The sequence below is a fragment of the Palaemon carinicauda genome, chromosome 37 (assembly GCF_036898095.1).
Source record: "Palaemon carinicauda isolate YSFRI2023 chromosome 37, ASM3689809v2, whole genome shotgun sequence".
In the NCBI taxonomy this organism is placed as follows: Eukaryota; Metazoa; Arthropoda; class Malacostraca; order Decapoda; family Palaemonidae; genus Palaemon; species Palaemon carinicauda.
In genome coordinates, this window is record NC_090761.1 from 42303458 (window position 1) to 42317170 (window position 13713).

The 13713-nt window shown below is 34.3% G+C and overlaps 1 protein-coding gene across 14 annotated transcripts in view; it reads left to right on the forward strand.

The window, feature by feature from the left end:
• Positions 1 to 13713, forward strand: part of unc-104 (kinesin family member unc-104) — a 348954-nt gene continuing 335241 nt past the window's right edge. For 11 of the 14 annotated variants that reach the window (XM_068361060.1, XM_068361061.1, XM_068361065.1 and 8 more), the window contains exon 1: positions 2 to 165. The gene's annotated coding sequence lies outside the window, so the exon portion shown is untranslated. Of the gene's footprint in view, positions 166 to 13713 lie in introns of all 14 variants that reach the window. The other 3 variants (XM_068361054.1, XM_068361056.1, XM_068361058.1) reach the window with 1 other exon arrangement.

The window sequence follows — 13713 nt, forward strand, 5'->3', positions numbered from 1 at the left end:
CAGCTGAGTTGAGCTCTGCCATCGACCCAATCAAGCATCAGTGGCCGATATTTGGGTGTGTCCCTTGGCGAGCTAATTGTATCTTTTGCAGTGAATACTTGCCCTTGTGTATTGTTACAGACATGCTGTAAGAAGACGTTTTCAACAGTAGAAGCACCTGGGACGGTAAGCTTAATGATTATACCTTGCATTTTATTGGTTAAAAGCTGTTTCTCAACCAGCGCTTTTGATCTGTCAGTCGATATGGTGAAAGAAAAAGGCTAGGCCTAGCGGCATTGTCTTTATCCACTCGTTTTGTTGTTAGCAAGATTAATGTATTATGTATTGGTATTATACATTATCGTTAAGGAATAATTATAACTTCGTGTCCATTGATGATTATTGATTTGCGTACGGGCTGCTGTAGCCTGACTTACCTTATGTTTTGAGATTGAAGCTTGATACCTTGTATAACCTTGGCAAATATATATTGCTTTAATTTTTAGCCAAAAATATGAACCACATGTTTTTCCTATTGTTTATCGTGTGTTTTATCCATTTCTGAACATGAATATTGGGCAAGCCATCCGTTCATAAGTTTTCTTACCCCCGTATTAAAGCCAATATGGGGGATTACAGTTGGAAACCTTGGTTTTTGGGTGGGAAAACATCATAAACTAGTGATTTGCATCAATAGTTATAGTCAGAAATGAATAAGTAATAAATAACTACTCGTAAAATATGTGGTTCATGTAATGTGCATGAAATTAAAGTACGGTATCATAATTAGCTGTAATTTATATCACATTAATCCAATGGCCTTTGCTGTGTAGTGGCTTGCTTCACTTCTAGACAAAAAAATATTTCTACCCTTCTGTTCATGTAAGCAGTACATGGATATTTGTAGCTTCCTGGGGCAGAATGATCTTTAAATAGCTTCAAGTCCTTTATATTTTTAGTTATTATTCTGTAAGTTATGTTGAGTTATTAATATCAATAATTCATCAGTGCTTATATTTACTTTTATATTCATGAATGATGTCCAAAAGATGGGGTTGCAGGTAAAATGCGGTTTTGTTTTCGTGGCCTTACTAAGCGAACTTCGATGAACAACGATCTTACAAATTTCTTCAACGTTTAAAGAGTTAATACACAAAGTAGTACACAATTAATTCTCCTATTGCTGCATCCGTGGACTGGAACTTAACCAATTTGCGGTGTGTTGCAATATCCATGAGTCCCCATTTCAGGTAGGAAGGGAAGTCGGTCTTGGGTAGGCGTCATCCAAATGGACACAAAAAATTCCTCCTACCTCGTTTTGGGTAGGATTTAGTTGTTTATCCACCTCTCGGTTGAAAGGCAAAAGGGCATCTCCAACTGGACTTCTCTCCTATTTCTTGCGGCCAACTTAACTGCATTTCTTGAAATTAATTAAGTGTCTATCATGTCGGCACTTGGTGTGGGGGCCACGCCTTAAGATGAGGGAGAAGGGGAAACCTTCCACTGGGATTGCTGGTGAGGGAAGAGTCAGTCCTGCTTTCTCGCTGGCATCTTTTGTTGGCCAATCTAGGTGTGGCAAATTAAATCATGTCATGTGACTATTCTTGTGATTTATTGGTCTCCTCTTCTTACGTAATGTTGACGTCCTACACTGTCACTGTACTTGACGTTCTGGTGATGTCATTGTTACCGGCTTCTTAGCAGCATCTTTTTGGCTGATGAGCAACGCGTGTCAATTAATCATACAATGAGTTATGTTTCTGCTTCTGGTTCTGGTTTGTTATGTCTATAAAAACTACAACATAAGTATTTAACTCGCACAATGCCTTTACACTCCATCTCTCTCTCGATTCTAGTCTCTCTCTTTACAATAACTCTACGAAATCAACTAATTTTATTTGTCTCTATTGTTTAATTAATGAACAAAACTTATAAAATGGCCAAGCACATACATATATTAACTTATTCAATGTGAAATTCTCTCCTGACATCACAGATGTGATGTGCACGCCAACCACGTAGGTCATTATTTTGGCAACATTTTTTACTTTCAGATGAGTAACAATAGCTACTGTATATAGAGAAAGGATGTTGTTTTAGATATAAATTATTGAAATAGATTAAATTACTGTACATTAAATTTCAAAATAGATTTAACTTTCATCAGGGAGATGCCTTATTTTGAAGGTAATCATGCAGGAACTGAAATGAAGCGGGCAGATAAAGGGCTGTTGTAAGAAAAAATTCTGGAACTTATGCTTCAATACTTAGAAGCCTCTAATAGCTGATATAGGGGATTGCAAGTAACTTATGCGCTGGTTCCCACCATCAGTCTACCAAAAGAAAACAGTGAACTTAGACAATGAAGTTTTAAAATTGTAATTGATCGTTTTGTAAGTTATTATGCCCCAGTTCCCATTAGTCCTACAGAGAAAAATGCCTAAAAAGCTAGAACTCATCATTTCGTATATAGAATTCCAGTTACACTAGAAATTGAATTATCATACATTAACCATATATACAGTATATATATATATATATATATATATATATATATATATATATATATATATAAATATATATATATATAAATATATATATATATATATATATATATATATATATATATATATATATATATATATATATATGTACTCTCATATTTGTGATGTAGTTGCATTTTTCAAGGATAAAATAAATCTATGATAAAGTAGAAATATTTGTATGTGAAAGCTTCATTTTATAGAGTTTGACTTGTTTTCATTTCATCTCACTTCATTCTGATTACCGAACAACTTATAATCATAGCCATATTTTGTATATTGTAAGGCTGATTAGAGCATTCTTGTTTTTCTTTTTAGTTAGCTAACAGGTTTTACTCAAAGGATGTTAGACTAGAAAATTTGTGTTATATAGCTACAAAATATGGTACAGTATATCTTTACCTGTGCAACATCACTAGTTAATATTGAATCCTCCCTGTTCCCATAACCCAACCTAGGATATCATGTCCTTATTCACAAGGGTGGCGAAGCCACTCATCAATTTCATTCTCACCTAAACAGCTCTAGTACACTGTATTTCATAGCACATAGTAAAGTACTGTCCTTGTATGTTGTCTGGGTAAATTTGTTGCCAAATTATGTAGCAAATGTCAGTTATGTATGGTTATGGCATTTGATAAAACTAACATTATTCATAATGTACATACATTGTATTGTACAGTATTCAGATCTAAAATGGGATCTGTTCCTCTAAAATGGGCTGTTTATTTAAATAGATTATTGAGTTTATCAAAGATTTTCAATACATAGATGAATGTAATTTTCAGATCCATTTTAGACGCAATTGTTTTTTTTATTTCATCCATTGGAAATTGCATAATTTTTGTGCTTTATTCATCTTATCATTTTAAGTTACATTTCATATTCTGCGTGTAGCCCTAATGTCTTTTGAGTCTCCTACTTAATACAGTAATTGTAAGGTTTAGATTTTGTCCTAGATTATTTCTGCAGTATGTTATTAATGAACTTTACATTGAAGTTAATAGGAAAGCATGTTGATAAACTGTTCAGATTAAAAAAAAAGTGGTGTAATATAGTGAAAGGTAATATTTCACTAATGTTTTTCCATAGGTTAGTGTTCATGACACTAACTTTATGAAATTACCTTTCCAAGTTTTATTTGTGGGAGTAAAGAGCTACAATTTTATTCATATAGCACAATGAGTATGATTTTTATGTTATTTTGAAAAAAAAATTAAAGATTTTTTTTTATATATTATTGCAAAGTTATAGAACTGGCAAGAAATTATGGCTAAAGATAGAAAATGGATTTTACCTTAATTCGGAATAGTACCCTCAAGAAACTTGGGTTTTGATAAACATAGGTTTTTGGAAATTGAATTCATAATTTACCATGGCGTTTCTTAACTTGTTGGACATCATGATATTGAATGGAAACTAGGTTTTTAATTTCTTGTGACTAGGTTATTGTTTCTTGAAAAATATGCAGTCTGACTTGATTTGTGAGGAAGATACATTTGGTAAGCAGAAATGCTTTAGTCATAGGCTAATAAAACTTTAAAAAAAAACACTGTACTGCAGTACAGTTTTTTAAGGCTAGATAGAGTAAATGCTTAGCTGTCTCACAAGGAGAAAGTTTAAAAATGTAATGCAAAACTTAATATTGAATGATATATTGTTAGTATTAGACACAGCTAACTATCTAAGATATTAAATAATCAGATTTCACATTCAGTTTCAAAGCTTGATTGAATCTAGCTTATGATCAATATTGACATGCAGAATGACTATGTCCGAGTTATGTTAATACCAATGAAGAAGAGAACAATTAACTATTCTTTTATTTTCTTATGATGAGACTAGGATGGACATAATTCAAAATGTCAGCGACTTTCATCACATGTGTTCCAAAGCTTCCTTCTTAAAGAGGTATTGCTAAGTCATGAATGAATGAAGCAACTGTTGAGCCAACTCTCCATTAGGGAAGTGAAATGCAGATACTGAATCTAAATGAATGAAATAAGGTTGAAACTGCAGTGCAAACTGTTCGAATCCTTTTGACGTCGATGGTTCTAGTTTACGCTACTAGAAGCTGGAGATAAATCTCACAAATTATTTGGCAATTGCATAATATGGCAATGTTACTAAATGTCAGCATGGATTTGCTATAGAAACCAAGATTAGACATATTCGGAGGCTGCCTAATCTTTTGCCGATGTCTGAAGATATTATATATTACCCATTTTAAAGATTTTTAGGATTCCTTTAGCCCTATATCGGACTTAGTTGTTGCTCTGAAAGAGAGATAGGCGTATAGAAAGTAGGTTACTGTATGTTCATGATGATACATATTGTATAAAGGATTTGGCATTGAAGATTTCAAATCGAACTATTTTTATTATTATTATTATTATTATTATTATTATTATTATTATTATTATTATTATTATTATTATTATTATTATTATCCGAAACAGAATGCTATGAGCCCAAGGGCTCCAACAGGGAAAAATAGCCCTGTAAGTAAAGAAAATAAGGAATTGAATGAACTATATGAGGAGTGAAGAATAGAGAAAAAATCTCAAGAACGGTAACAACGTTAAAATAATCTGTGATATAAACAACAGAGAGAGGCTTACGTTAGTCTGTTTAACTTAATAACATTCATTAAAAGTTGGAACCTGTGAAGTTCCACTGATTCAATTGCCTGATTAGGAAGATCATTCCACAATATGGTCGCAACTGGAATAAAACTTCTAAAATACTGGTATAGTGGCAAGCCTTATGATGGAGAGGGCAAGTCTGGGAAGATCTGAATGCAAAGGATAGTCAGAAATATGAAAAAAAAAAACAAAAAAAAAACACGACGCAACTTTCATAAAGAACTAACTGAACGACGTTGTCAGATATTATTATCAAGATCATAAATCATGAATTTAATAAACAGCAAGTTTTTGGCCAACAAATTAAGATAAGAGTCGATAGGTTAAGATGAGACAGGAGAAGAATACTTTAAAAAGGATGAATGAAAAAATAACACATTTCTTAAGAATGGATTGATAACCGAAAATATTAAAACCCTCAATAAGCTATTTTTATGTGCAATTCAAAAAGTAACAGACCAAATTTGTTTTTCAAAGGTAATTTTGAAATCTGGAAATCAAGAATCATACCTATGATTTTAAAGATGTATATAGATAAAGAAACGTTACCAACGCTAAGATCTGTATGTCAAGGAGCCACTGTCCTTGACCTACTTATAATCAGGATTCAACTTCATATCCCATAATTTGCACCATGCGCCAATTTCAGCTAGATCTCTATTGATGGATTCAGCAACCCTAGATCTAAATTCAGGAGATGGAATTAGGCAAACATAGTAGCATCATCTACATATACAGTACAGCAAGCTTGTTTTCTAGGCCAAACCACATATCATGTGCATACAGAATGAAAAATAATGGGCCAAAATTACTACCCCGAGGAACACTAGATATTGCATTCCTATACTCACTATGGTGCCTTCTAAGAACAAGTCTTTGACACTTATTACTCAAAAATTTAATAATGATGCTAAGAAAAGGTCCACGTATTCCCAACTATTTAAGATTGAAAACAAGGTCCTCGTGATTAATATAGTCAAAGACAGCAATAAAATGAAGAACAATTATACGAATTCCTTTTACCACAATCAAGTGATTTCTGTACAGTATTGTAAGAAGGACATTATACTCCCCATGGCTTTTGCAGAAGACAAATTGCAAACTAGGGAACTGATTATTACCTTCAGCAAACCAATTTAGCTGTTTTGCCAAAATATGTTCTAAAACTTTAGATCGATAATATGGGAGTTATGGAAATTGTGCGGCAATCAGCAGGGTTAGAACTACCACAAAACACATTTACCTAATGGAGAAACATTACTAATTCTCCAACAAGTGGAAAAAAAAACCCTTCGTACTAACTTGCAGAAAATAACAGGCAATATTAGAGGTAAGAAATTAGGTACATTATGAAAAAAACAAAGGAAAAATATCATTCAGGTCTCCACCTTCATAAGCATCAAGGTCCACCAATAGCATTTTAATTACTCCGGACCGTGAAAATATAATTAGGCTAAGAAAATTGGATTAAATGATTAACATGCATGAAGGAAATTTAGTTAGGCCTTTGAGATTGTACACATTCCGTGAAGAGGCATTCATGGATTCCCAAGATAAATAGTAGAACAGAAAGAATAGAATAATAAGAATGCTGTATTGTTAGTAACAGGATTTTTCATATAAATACAGAGCAAAATTGACTATTTTACACAACTGAAAATAGGAGACTTTAGTATAGAAGGAAGTAATTTTTATTTTTGTTTTAAATTTAGAATGGTTGTAATTACTAATAGTTTAGGCGAAGACTACTATCTTGAAATTACTTAGTGTAGCTGAATCTGAAGAAAGTTATTTTTTTTTTTATTTCAATTCAGTCGAATTAATTTGAGTTTAGGCGAAGACTATTAACTTGGAATTCTCTAGCGTAGCTGATTCGTTAGAATTTAAATTTGGATTAGGCATTAAATTCATAATTTATATTCATGCTAGATACAATTGAAAATTTCGTAAGTGATTTTCCAATAGTCATTTAAAGATTGCTGTTAATTGAAAATAAGAATGAGCAGCACACACTTTTAATTTAGTGCAATATACCGTGTATGTATGTATATGTATATATATATATATATATATATATATATATATATATATATATATATCTATATATATATATATATATATATATATATATATATATATATATAGATATATATATATATATATATATATATATAGATAGATATATATATATATATATATATATATATATATATATATATATATATATATATATATATATATAGTCTGTGTGTCAGTGTGTTTATGTGTATCTTTTAATACGTATACATACAGACATACATACATACATATAGCGCATCTGCCTACGTTTAGATGGTATAAGAAAATGAGATAGAGATGGGAATGGATGTTGTGATATTTACATTTTATGCCTTAAAAGATTTGGCGCAGCCTCGGATAACTTTTATCAGTTTTACATTGAGGCGCTATTCAGGCTAAGCTGCATGATTTAAGCATAGGCTTAGGCCATTGTTTATGCAAGTTAGGCACCGTGGATGAAGCATCGAAAATATTTGGGATTTTTCTTGTGAAATATGAATGCCGTGCAGAAGATAATGTGTATTTTTAGAGGGTACGCAGGTATATTATATACTAAAGTATATTCACACACACACAAACACACACACACACACACATATATATATATATATATATATATATGTATATATATATGTATAATGTGTATATATATGTATAATGTGTATATATATGTATATATGTGTATATATATATATATATATATATATATATATATATATATATATATATATATATATATATTACTTTACACATTGAAGAGAGCCAATGTGTATTGGTCAAAATGTAGTGATTTATTTATATTTCCTTTGTCCTCTCTTTCTTTTATGGGCCATTTTGTAGAAACGGGTTGAACTGTTCGATTACAGTTATAAGTAAGACACACACACACACACATATATATATATATATATATATATATATATATATATATATGTGTGTGTGTGTGTGTGTGTGTGTGTGTGTAATCCTTGATATATTGTACCAGTTACTCGAAAGTACTCCGTTTTTAATTTCACCTTTGGCAGACATATGCTATTTAGATATCACGTGAAAATTTGTGTTTATAGACCCAACTAAAGCTTTACGAGGTTCACATCAACCCCTTACAATGCTATTATACTATTCTATGTATAGTAATGCTGGAGATGGAAACTTATCTAGACAAAATGAATCAATACTTCAGTTTTACTTAGAAAAATCCGTCTCTAAATAAAATGTTATCTATAACATAACGGACTTGACGGGAATTTTGCTGTAGGTGCTTTTGAACGAAACAGGAAGTGTGTTGAAGAGCACTGGTGAGAAAGGTGGATATTTCTGGGGTTTGCTGCGAAGCTATTTTGGGTGTCCGTTCTGCGTAATACTGTTCAAGCTTTGGCAAAAAGTACTTACCGTTTCATGAATCATGTTGATTTTGAGAACAAATGGTATCACAAATATGCCTATATGTATACCATAGAGTAATAGATACCCTTAATTTTGCCGGCCATTTTGACATTTAATTATATTCAAAGATGTATTGGAAAGACCTCTCATGTATATACGGCTAAATCAGCTACTAGAAGTTTGCATTTTATTGTTTGTCATATTAGTAATCTGCCTTTGTTTCGTCTCTTTCTTTCTTAGGGTTTACTTTAGGCAGATGCATGGTCTTTGCCACTAATCTTGCTATTTCCCAAGATATTGTTTTCTCAGCATCAAAATGAACAGTTGGACACATGAATTCCTGATACAACTCTCCCTGAGGAAATGCACTCTGTACTACCCTTACTGCATAGCAAGTTCCTGTGATTAAACCCGCCCCCCAACTCTGTCATCTCTCCTTACACTATGTGTTTGGTTACTTGTATCTAAGTAAGGGTGTGACAGTGTGCAGTTCTTCGGAGCGAAGTGTGCCAGGGACTCCTGTGTCTATCTGTACGTATTGCCTTTCTCTGTAGGTACTATTCCGGTCTAAGTTCATATCAAGTTGTCATACTTGCCAACCAATTTGCACCCATCCACTTTGCCCTCGATCGTTTGGTTCTGTAAGTTTGTTTGGAAGTTCTGGCATCGTCTTTCATTCCTTTGGGGATCAACCCCGTTCATTCTTGCCTAGATTAGAGTACTGGTTATTTTACCATCTATCTGTGCATCGAAAATACAGACATGAGAGAGAGAGAGAGAGAGAGAGAGAGAGAGAGAGAGAGAGAGAGAGAGAGAGAGAGAGAGAGAAGGTATTTTTCTCAACGTTTTAGTATTAGAGAACAAAGCACTCGAATCGTTTACAACCATAATAAAATGCAAATAAGGTAACTGTAAAGGTTGAAAACCGCCTATATTTTCATCTCTCTCTCTCTCTCTCTCTCTCTCTCTCTCTCTCTCTCTCTCTCTCTTTATTTTCATGGTATCACATTCTACAAGATGCATAAATGTCTGTTATTTTTATAATGATAATGATTGAAATACTCTAGTACAAATAATGAAATCCGAACTTGAAAGATTACTGTAAATTATCAACATAAATTGATAAGGCGATTTAATGCTATTCAACATATTTTGAGACATGGCACATTTGGTTAAGTCTCTGAAAGTTGAATATTGATATTAAAACCAAGTTTAGTTTAAACTACTGTTAGCTGTGGGATATCTTGAAAATGGTCTTTGTACACATTGTTATTTAACTTATTTATCCAACTTCCTTACGCATCAAAAGCCAGAACCTTCACTGTTAAAAATTTGCATTAAAAAACTGTAAGTATCTGGCAACATTTATTCCAGGATTTTTACCGTTTTAAAAACGAATATATGGTCGCAAAGGAGTGATATTACGGTCACCAACCCGTAAAAGATAATAACAAAGTATGGTAAAATTACGGTCGACCGTATTTTACTGAAATGCAGCTGAGAACAGTATATTTTTACGGAGAATTTCCGATCAAAATTACGGGTTTTTTAAAGTGTTATACATCTGGCAAGGTTATTGGTTATTTTTGATAATAATCATAGAAATAATAATGCGTGGTGGGATTTGAATGTTTCAAGTTATCAGATCCTTCTGGATGTGTTCCGAAGAATAATTACGGGGTACGATTATACAATAAATGCTTTAAACTCGGGGGTATCCCGAACCAGTGCATTCGTTCTCGGTATATTTTGTAAATTGGAAAAAAAAAACTTGGCTATTTTTTAAATGCTTTCCCATATCACATTTATCTCCATATATTTTGTGCCACCGATTAACCCTTTCACTGCCATTGGTGTCTTAATCAGATTTTGAAAAATGGAAGGATCTTTTTAAATTACCCAAACCATATCTAGTTTGTATTTATTGGAAATGTCTTGGTGTGAGCTTTCCAATAAACACCAAAAATATAAGGTTTGTGTGGTCTTGAAAGATTTTGCTACATCAGAAGTTTTGTCGAATACACCACTTGCAGTGAATCGGTTAATTTGCAAACAAAACAATGAGGCATTTTTTCCACGTAGAAGGACAGTTTTAACGATTGCTGTATTACCCCCCGAGAAAACTATTGGCGCCATAGTTGGTGAGGGGGTTTATTGGAGTCCCGAGTTCATTGACATGCACAATGGCCGATGCCTTTGCTTCCACCAGTCAGTGCATGGTTTAGACTTTTGTGTTTTACAGGGCAATTGATCTGGTTTTTACTGTGCAGTGCTGGATGCATTGGTCATGCCAAGTTCGGTCCTTTTCCTATTTTCCTTCGTCACTGAATACTGCATTTGCTATTCGTGATTCTAATTTCTGCTATTAATATTTCTATCTCTTTGGTATTCATTTTTATCATTACGATGGTAGATATAATGCCAGTTAAATTTAAGATCTCTAGGTGACTAAAATAAAGATCAAGTTTGACTCTGACCTCGGATCTTTTGTACCATTACCTCTAATAATCAGCGAAATTTTTTATTATTTTCATTGTTAGGTTTGATACGTCAGGGTCATCGATGTTATCCTATGAAATGAAGTTCTATTACTACTAGTGTGATATAGCTTTAAGGAATTTTCTACTACTACTACTACTACTACTGATAATTGTCTTATAAAAGCTTGATAACGCATTAATATTGTAGAACTTTCATGGTGTTGAATAAATCGATGCAGATTTGGTGAGAAATGCGAAGTTTCGAAACTCTTGGTTCCTGATAAAGAACCATTTGTCACTTGGACAAATGTGAAGGCAAAAAGTCTCCTGCGCCATAATTTTCTCCATCTGTCTCTTATGTCTCGCCTTCTTTTCAGTTCTTATACTTCATGTCCTCACGGTTTGATTGTTACCATTCAGTGCCTGACATGGGAACACAAAGGTCTGTGATTGTTATCCTGAAAAAAAAAGGATCTCTCTCTCTCTCTCTCTCTCTCTCTCTCTCTCTCTCTCATGGGATGTTGTTCACTTGATATGGCTCTCATCTCCAGTGTGTATGGTCCGAAAATTGAATAGAATATTTCCTTCGTTTCCTTGTATCGTTCAGGCATAAAGGCGAAAGATAACAGATATACGAACGTGATTCAATCTCGAACGAAATCGAAACTCTTGAGAAAAGGGAGAAAATAGAAACAGGAATAAAGTTTGAAAGACTGGGGAAAGAAAGAGTCACCGAAATTGGGTTAGGGTTGGGAATAAATAACACGGTTTGGGATTATACTGAGACGGCAATAGTTCGGGTTGTTTGTTGTGACCTCGGATAATTATGTGATGTCATGAATGACAGGGGCAAGGGACAGTGACATTGCCCCATCGAGCAGGACAATGCCCTAGAGACTGACCATTAATACATATGATCAGGGCCCAAGCCCCCTCTCTACCCTCAGCGAGGACCAGGGAGAGCGAGGCAATGGCTGCTGATGACTAAAACAGATAGACCTATAGGTTCCCCCAAACCCTCAAGGATGGTGAGGTTGCAGCGATCAAAAAAAAAACGAATAAGTTTGAACGGGACTCGAACCCCAGTCTGGCGTTCACCAGTCAGGGACGTTGCCGCATCGGCCACCACATTCGTTTTATCAGAAGCTTGATATTGCATTGCTGGTGCATTATTGATGTTTAATCCGTATTATGGCACCTTCCTGTGCCAGTCACAGTACATAAATACATATGTGTTTTCTTCTGTTGTGAAGAGAGCTGTTCTGATTGTTATGACTTTGAGTTCGTGACTGCTGGAATAATTGTTTGGCTTTTAGCGGTGTTGTGTAATCTACTGCAATTCTTCTAAATGAATACCCTTTTTCCAGTTCATCCTTTGAAACTTCTTGAATCTTTAATGGAAATATTACACCATTTCTCACAACTGTTTACCCGGGGGGGGGGGGGGGCATGTTAGAAGTTTATTAAAAAGAAAAAATTCTTTTTAGGGAGTAATTATTAAAAAGCCGCAATAATGCAGCTAGAACACACAATTATTCATTTCAACCTTTTCCTTGCTGTTTGTTCATGTCCCATAATTTTCACCGAATGTTGTGTTTTTTCTGCACAATTATCTGGAATTAAATATGATAAAATTAGTCTTTGGTATTTGTAATGGTTATACGTCAAGTAAATTAAACATTAATTTTGTTTGTGGAGACTCAGAACGAGACACTTTCAAAGATTGATGGTCAGTTCTCTGGCCCGAGTCACCACGCGAAATGATACTGTACATTCATTAATATGGTTTGTTCTGCGTAATAGCTATTAGAAAAACAGCACGCTCTTATGAGATGTAGTATCCTTACGTATATTGTTTTTTGGCCTTTGGCTTAATTCCTTGAGGTGATCGCTAGTTCTCTTCTTTGTTAATTTTTTTTATGTCTGCCGATGTTAATGCAATATAGTGTACCAACCGTGTGTCACACGATCGTACATACATTATTTTGTATATATTATGCTTGTATCTGCGCTCTTCCCTCGCACTAAAAAGAACCAGAATAAACATGTCTGCGTGTTTCCTCTCTAACATTGTCTGTTTATCGAACATGAAAATTCCTGTTGCCTTGAGGTTTTGTATATAAAGGAGAGTGTTCTTTAATAAAGTTACTCAGTTGATTGCATCCCGCCTTTGAGTCACAACCTTCTCTCGGCCGTCACAATAGCTTCCGTGGATTTTTTTTGCTACGTCAAGTTTAGGTTTAAAGGTGGCCCATGAATGGCAGAGCCAAGGGATAGTGACAATGCCCTAGAGACTGACCGTATACCCATATGACCAGCACCTAAGACCCCTCTCCACCTAAGCTGGGACCAGGGAGGGCCAGGCAATAGCTGCTGATAACTCATCAGGTAGACCTATAGGCTGCCTTTCCCCCCCCCCCCCATCCTTAGCTCAGAGGGATGGGAAGGTTGCTGACACTAAAAGAAATGATCGAGCTTGAACGGGTCTCGAACCCCGGTCCAGCAGATCGCTAGACAGGGACGTTTCCAATAGGCCACCATAACCTTAAAGATTTAGGTGGCTTTTGCATCCCACGCAGTGTAACTGCGTCGTCAAGCGAGGGAGGAGGGAAACAAAGAAAG